We start from the raw sequence: 6,667 nt of genomic DNA on the forward strand, positions 1-6,667 counted from the left end.
TTCGTACCTACAATAGATAAGCGTCATGTTTGTAAAAAAAAGGTGGCGCAATGGTCGGCAGTGACGTGGGGTGTAGGCAACAATGCAGCATGCCTACACTGTTCCAAGCGAAGCTGCCTTCGAAACCAACTCGTGTATGCGAATATTTCAAAGTGTGCTCGTCCCTTGTGATCACAAACACTTTTGTTGATGCCCGGAGAGTATAGTTCTGCACCGCTTCAGGTCGTTCGCCTAAAGGCATTATAAGGCGGACCGCTGAATCGGCCTCCTCGATCCTCCGCTCTTAGTTGGCAGCACGTAACCGCGTGGCTACGCTGTCTCACTACATTGACTGTTTAAATGAAACCGAAAATTCGTCTACCGAATCAGCATTCCCGATTGCAAGCAGAACGCGAAGCAGTTTTTGTTTTCACATCACGAACCTTGTCATGTGATTTATGTTTTCGCTGAGCCACTTCACTCCAGAAAACGTAGAAATTACTGGAGACTATTAAATCATACAGTTACCTTTCATCAGTGATATTTTGCAAAATTCAAATAATCTTGGAAATAACAGTGCGTGCCTTTGCCGAGACCCTCCTGTCATTGAATCTCTCTCTAGGACCGGTGCTAAAACGGTGTAGTTGTTGCAGCTTGCGAAAATGAAATCAGAGAAAAAACTATGCGTCTCACATATTATTAGCCATGTCCGATGCTGCTTCAAACGTCGCGCTTAGTGGCTCACTGTGAACGCTGTAGGCGACTGGCAGCAGCTGTTCTGTCTTTTTTTTTTGCGTGAGGAGATGCTCAGCCCGTTGATAGCCATTAGAAAGCTGCCTCCCCTGCGTTAAGTTACGATTACACGCACATGGAATATCGCATATAACCTACTTACGCTAAGGGCACGAGAGAATGCGAACCAGCAGTAGGCGTTGATTGTTGAACTGTTCGACGCGCGACCGAAGAGCAACCACGTTGATGACACAAACTAACTGACAAGATTTCGATGCAGAAATAAAATACGGCCGCTGCCCGTGGCTTGCACCTCTACCTGATCGCAGTAAGCTTATGAAAATTTATATGCCACTTCCTTTCTTCTGACTTGCGGCTGAACGAACCGCACTACAATTTATCGGCGTGCCGCGAACAGTGTTCAGAAACATGAAAGCATGGCAAACTGAGTGCATACGTTCTCGCCTTTTGCCTACACTACGTAATTCACTGCTGACTTCAGCACCACCGCATCTTCATGCTGCCATGGCCTCACGCTTGCATATTGCAAAAAACGTTGTCTTAGACGTAAAAAAAAATAGGATGTCGCCATTTTGAAAGCGCTGTGGCGCCATCTCTTGTATGAGGAAAGAAGCCAAGACTTTCGAGCTGCCACCGGAGGCGGCATGACCACGGTGGAAGTAAAGTCACTGGAACGGGATAAGTACCGCATTCGTTTTCGCTCGCCGCCGCGCCGGCGGGCCAGCGCACGCGGACCATTTATGGCGGGGAATGACCACGTCACCGCCGAGAACGAATCGGGAGTGCGCACGCGCTCCCGATTAGTTCTCGGCGGTGACGTGGTCATTCCCCTCCATAAATGGTCCGCTCGCTTCTTTCTCGCGGCTGCCGGCACACAGATCGTCCGGAGCATTACGTAGCACTTTCTCTTATTGGCCGCGATAAGCGTGCGCAGCATTTCCAGTCACGTAGTGACGCTGGCGCAGTTCATGCCTGCGTAGAGACCGCGCGGCCGTCGCTTCAGCGGCGCTGGACCAAATATGGCGGCTCCGGTGATGGTTGCGGTACTTTTCCCGTTCCAGTGACTTTAGGTGGAAGTGGCATGACCCAGGGCGCATACGGTGTTGTGGCTGAGTCACAGCAGTGCGACATGGGCGTACCCAGGTAGCACACGACAGTGGGCTAATATTTGAAAGCCACTGGCAAAGCGTGGCCCTATGTAGGCCCAGAGTTGCCAATGAGGATCTGATATTGGCTGTGCCATCAAAAAATCATGGCTATGATGGGCCATGTTAGCCAGAGTTCTCCCATTCTTTGCCAGAATTGGCTAAGCCATTTTCAAAGCCTGGCTATCATGGCCCATGTTAGCCAGAGTTATCCCACTCTCAGCCAGAATTCGCTAAGCCATTTTCGAAACCTGGCTATATTGGCCTTGGCTTGCAACCCCTTATCCAGTGTTTTTTTAAAGTATGCTGGCAGGTGTTGGTGAACATTGCACCAGTTATTAAACTGGAAAGAAGATTGATTTTAAAATTTATTATTTATAATAGCTTATAATTTTCGAACGCGCTAAAGCTCGTTTGAGCTCCTGGGCTGCGCTTGGGCAAGTTCAAGAATTTGATGTTTTATTAATTAATCTTTTCCTTACCGAATACTTTCGCGGTATATGTGTGGAGTTGGATAAACAACAAATATTTTCCGACTGCGCAGTCGGAGATAGAGATAGAGGCGTAGTTACGACGAAAAAACTAAAATGAACCGAATTAAGCTGTCAGCGGATCGCGCCGGCCAGAGGGAGCTCTCGCACAGGAGAAACTAAAGGAGGAACGTGTGGATGCCGTCGAGGTGCGGCGCGGCGACGTCTGCCGTGGGCTGCGCCGCTGATGAATTGTGTTCTAAGGTGCTTCCCAACAATTTCCAAACGCATTCCGAAGCATTCCAAACGCATTCGCTTGCTGTGTGCTGCTGCCATCGACTTTTGTTCGGTCGTTTCGCTGATTTTGAGTTGTGCAACGACGTGACGTCGACTTCGATGGTGGTCAGTCGAGTGTGCAAATTCTTCCACAGTGGAACCGCTCTGTCGCATAAGGCCCGTTTCACATGCTACAACTAGAACGAAAACAGTCGGCCTAGCCGGTGACGCCGCAGTGCGATATTCGGCCGGTGCTTTCACATGCAACTCCGCAGCGAATTCGGTCAAAGGGAAAGTCAAGGTTTCTTGATGTTTGCAAAGGCAATCCATGATTAAACGCGACCGAAACGCTACACGAAATGTGTTGATGATGTTATGACGAGTGTATTTTTAGATGCGGGGCATTATTTCAATGTTTTGCTTAGAATAAAGAGTTTTGCTTCCACCGCGGCAACAGCTCCCACGTGACCGCACGTCTCACGCTGTCTCGGCGCTTCCCATTGTTCAGTCTCTGAGCGATCCCACCGATACTGCGACTGAATACCAACCGTACGGAACTCGATCGCAAGCCGTCTGCAACTAGACCGACGGCCCTCCCCTGTCGCAGACCGACGGAGTTCGCAGTGTCGCAGGCGAAAATCGCATGCATGGGAAACGGGCCGAAGGCCGACGACGACACCATCCAGACAGGCAACTACGGATCTGAAGAATTCCATCATTAATACTGGAAACTAGACGCGGCTGCAACTAACCACTAAAATTCCTTTGAAAAGGTCTGGTAAAATTAGTAATTAACGAATATGCGCTGGCAGGACCCAGTTGTAATCATTCGTGTAACTATATATGGCTTAGCCACGCCGCAAATAAAAAAAAATGCTTTTTGAGAAGTGCACAGACAGAGGTCACGCTGTTGCCTTTGTCCGATTTCTGGGCATAACAACCCGTCTATTTGTATGAACTTTATGTATTTTAAAGCGTTTTTGCACGCTCGGCTTGCGCGAGTATCTGAAAACCAGCCCAAGAGGGCTTCTTTCTAAAAAAAAATCAAATGACTTTCATTTCATAATTTTTTTAATGAGAAAAGTGCGTTTTTGCTTCACTCTAGAGAATTCACTGCCACACTGCGCAGTGGGTGTCTGCTTAATAGAGATACTAAATCAAACGTAATAACTTAGTGCAAGTGTATTCCCTAAGCCGACTTTGTGCGCAATTTTAGCAACGTCCAGAAACGAAGCTGTGGCCTCGTAATTTACAATTATAAGTTGCGCACGCTAGAAACATTAGACCGCCGCTTCAACACGCGATAAGAGATTCCTACGCTTCCGTACGTCGTTCCCTGTGATCGCGCCTTCCCCTGTGTTTTCCGACTTGGTTTTTCTTCCTTTTCTGGAGATTGTAATGTTTCGAAATGTCGTTTTTGTGCATTTTATTGTTTTGTTGCGTAATTTGCATTGAGGGCTATAGCTCTTGCAGATGTCTTTACTTATTTGCTCGCAAATTAATTCTTTTTCTTTCGAATATTACCTTTATTGATGAAAAGCATCGGAAATAGTTGCGAGCCACAGTTCAACACGATCTTTTTTGTTTTAGCTTTTTGTGTGAAATTTCCACACCAACAAAATGTCGGAGGATTCTTGGACGACCAGCATATAAATCTACTGACTATTGGTTTTAGACGCATGTTAACCTAGCTTGTTTGCCACATGTCCCGCATGTGATACTATGAAAAAGTGCGAATTTGCTTGCATAATATTTAATTTATTGTTTTATGTTTTTGTTATTTCATGATATCATTTAAGCCATCCTGAACTAACACACGGCCCCACAGAATGCGCGAGTGTGCATCTCGAGCTCCACATATTTCGCTTCAAAGTTTTCGGTCGCCGGATATGATGCTACTCATGCGGCTTTGCAAGAATACTTTGTAGCTTCCACGTTTTCTACACCCTTACCTTCAAAACAGCTTATGACTCATTCTCGGAGAATTCCAAGCCTCTTTCACATGTTGCGGCCCCCCCCTCCCTTCTCTCTTTCGAAGTCTCCTATCTCCCCAACTCATCTTCCGGACGTGCCTTTTTCAAGGCAGCGCGCTAGCCCCCCTCCCCCCCCCCCCCCCCTCCCACGCGAAGCGCTTTTTTTTTACTCACTTTCTCCTAGCTGTTTCTCCCACGCGCAGGTATGCGCTGCGCCTCCCGTTGTCCCCCCCCCCCCCCCCCCCCCTAAGATTTTCTTTTCTCTACCTTTCAGCTCGAAACTTTTCTTCCGGACCACAAAAGCTGTGTAAAAGAAAATGACTCTGTAAATAGTGTAAATATGACTACTCCCTATGTCCCTTCTTGCTATCCCCTCACCTCTTTCGTTTCTCTTCTTAATACTGCCTTCTATCCTTTATTTCCGCTGTCTCAGCTCAGGTGCCGCCGATAAAGTGATGGCAGATGCCGGGGTGAGCAAAAAATCTTTTAACTTCCTTTTTTATATTTTTGATTATACACTTACTACTACTACTGCCCCTCCCTCCCATCACCGTCGTCTACCCTGCCATTCGTCACAGCGCGATCATCGCCACGACACATCCTTGACCGGACGAGTCTTGGCTTGCCTGGCACGACGGCGCCCAAACCGCACAGCCAACGCGATGACAGAGCATGCACATTCGACCTGGCTCTGTTCGTAGTCTTCGCAAGCGAAAACCCACATCCGATACTATATGAGAGCTCCGGCGCGGTTCACTACCTTGGCCTGCAATACCTTACTTGTAAGTACTACAAATATTTTATCTTGAGACACGTTCGGAAACCAATGTGATTTAGGAGTAAGTGTTGCTCTGACTACATGCGGCTTTAATTTTTCCGGCAGGAAAAGAGAACGAGACAAAGCACGAAAACAACTTCTATGTATCTGCTCTCATTGCCAAATGTCTGGCTTGACGTCGTGCGCAGTGCAGATCTGCCCGAATGGTAAGAATTTTATTTTTCGTATTTGGTGGAATGATCGAATTCACCAAACATTCACTACTTCGCCGAAGAGTGGGTTTGAATTCTCCTGACCTTTCATCCAATTCATTCAGGAATACGTTTGTCATGTACAGCTTATGCATGATAGGAATCGGAACTGTTTTGTGTTCTACTACAGACCAGTCGGTAAGGATATGTGTACTACTTCTGCGCTCTTTCTTTGTGGTTAACACACTTGCAGGTGCAATTGAAAATCCGCAATTTAAGGCAAAAGCTTATGCCAAGTTATCTCTCAATGAAAAAAAAAAAGTCATTACTCTGGACTGTCAGACGGGTGTTTTGTGTGGTTTTAAGGTCAGTTTCCAATGTGTATTACATGCATTGGAAGCGACTAAGATAAACTGTTTGATTTAAAAAAAGAAACAAAGGTGTTCTGAGTTTTTTTCGTCCAGCGTATTTGTTTTTAACACCATCCAGACAAACAAGCTTTGTTCAAATCTGCTGTTTTGACGTCCATATGGAGGAGATGCTACAACCTTTGCATATTTACATGAATAAAAAACGAGCTCTCAATTTAGAGATACGTATTTATGATAATAAAACAAAATAAAACATTTACTTCTTTTCAATATTACATTACTCTGTTTTTTTTTCATATTGAATACCTTACTGGAGGTGCGAAACGGCGCAATTAACTAAAAATCAGCAATTTGGGACAAGGGAAATTAAATTTCACTTTGTGCGAAAAATGCGGTGCTAGTTGTTACAAATTATCCTCTAAAATGTGTGTCGAGTGTTTTCACGCCGACTGTGCCTCACAAAATTCAGTGTTATTAAGTCATTTATGTTTTTGCCCTGTGACGGCCTAAATATGGTTCATCGTGACATCATGCCTCTCTTTGCAGGCTCGAAGCATTGTGAGGTCATCATGCAAGAGCTGGACAAGCAATTTGAGTGCAGTGGAAAAGTCCTTTTGCAAGAGGATTGCAACGATTACTTCAGATATGACTGATCAGTTCACTGGAGGACACCTTCGTTAAGCAGTTTATGGATCTCTAGATCTCTTAGCCGTGCTACAGCAGATTGCCGA

The 6,667-nt window shown here is 46.0% G+C and overlaps 1 long non-coding RNA gene across 1 annotated transcript in view; it reads left to right on the top strand.

Moving 5' to 3' along the window:
* Positions 1-5,521: 5,521 nt before the first annotated feature.
* LOC144103934 (uncharacterized) overlaps positions 5,522-6,667 on the top strand; it is a 1,359-nt gene continuing 213 nt past the window's right edge. The window contains exons 1-2 of the long non-coding RNA XR_013308380.1: positions 5,522-5,580; positions 6,483-6,667. The exon at positions 6,483-6,667 is cut by the window's right edge and continues 213 nt beyond it. This is a non-coding gene — a long non-coding RNA (uncharacterized LOC144103934). The remainder of the gene's footprint in view (positions 5,581-6,482) is intronic.

This window comes from Amblyomma americanum, chromosome 9 (genome assembly GCF_052857255.1).
Source record: "Amblyomma americanum isolate KBUSLIRL-KWMA chromosome 9, ASM5285725v1, whole genome shotgun sequence".
In the NCBI taxonomy this organism is placed as follows: domain Eukaryota; kingdom Metazoa; phylum Arthropoda; class Arachnida; order Ixodida; family Ixodidae; genus Amblyomma; species Amblyomma americanum.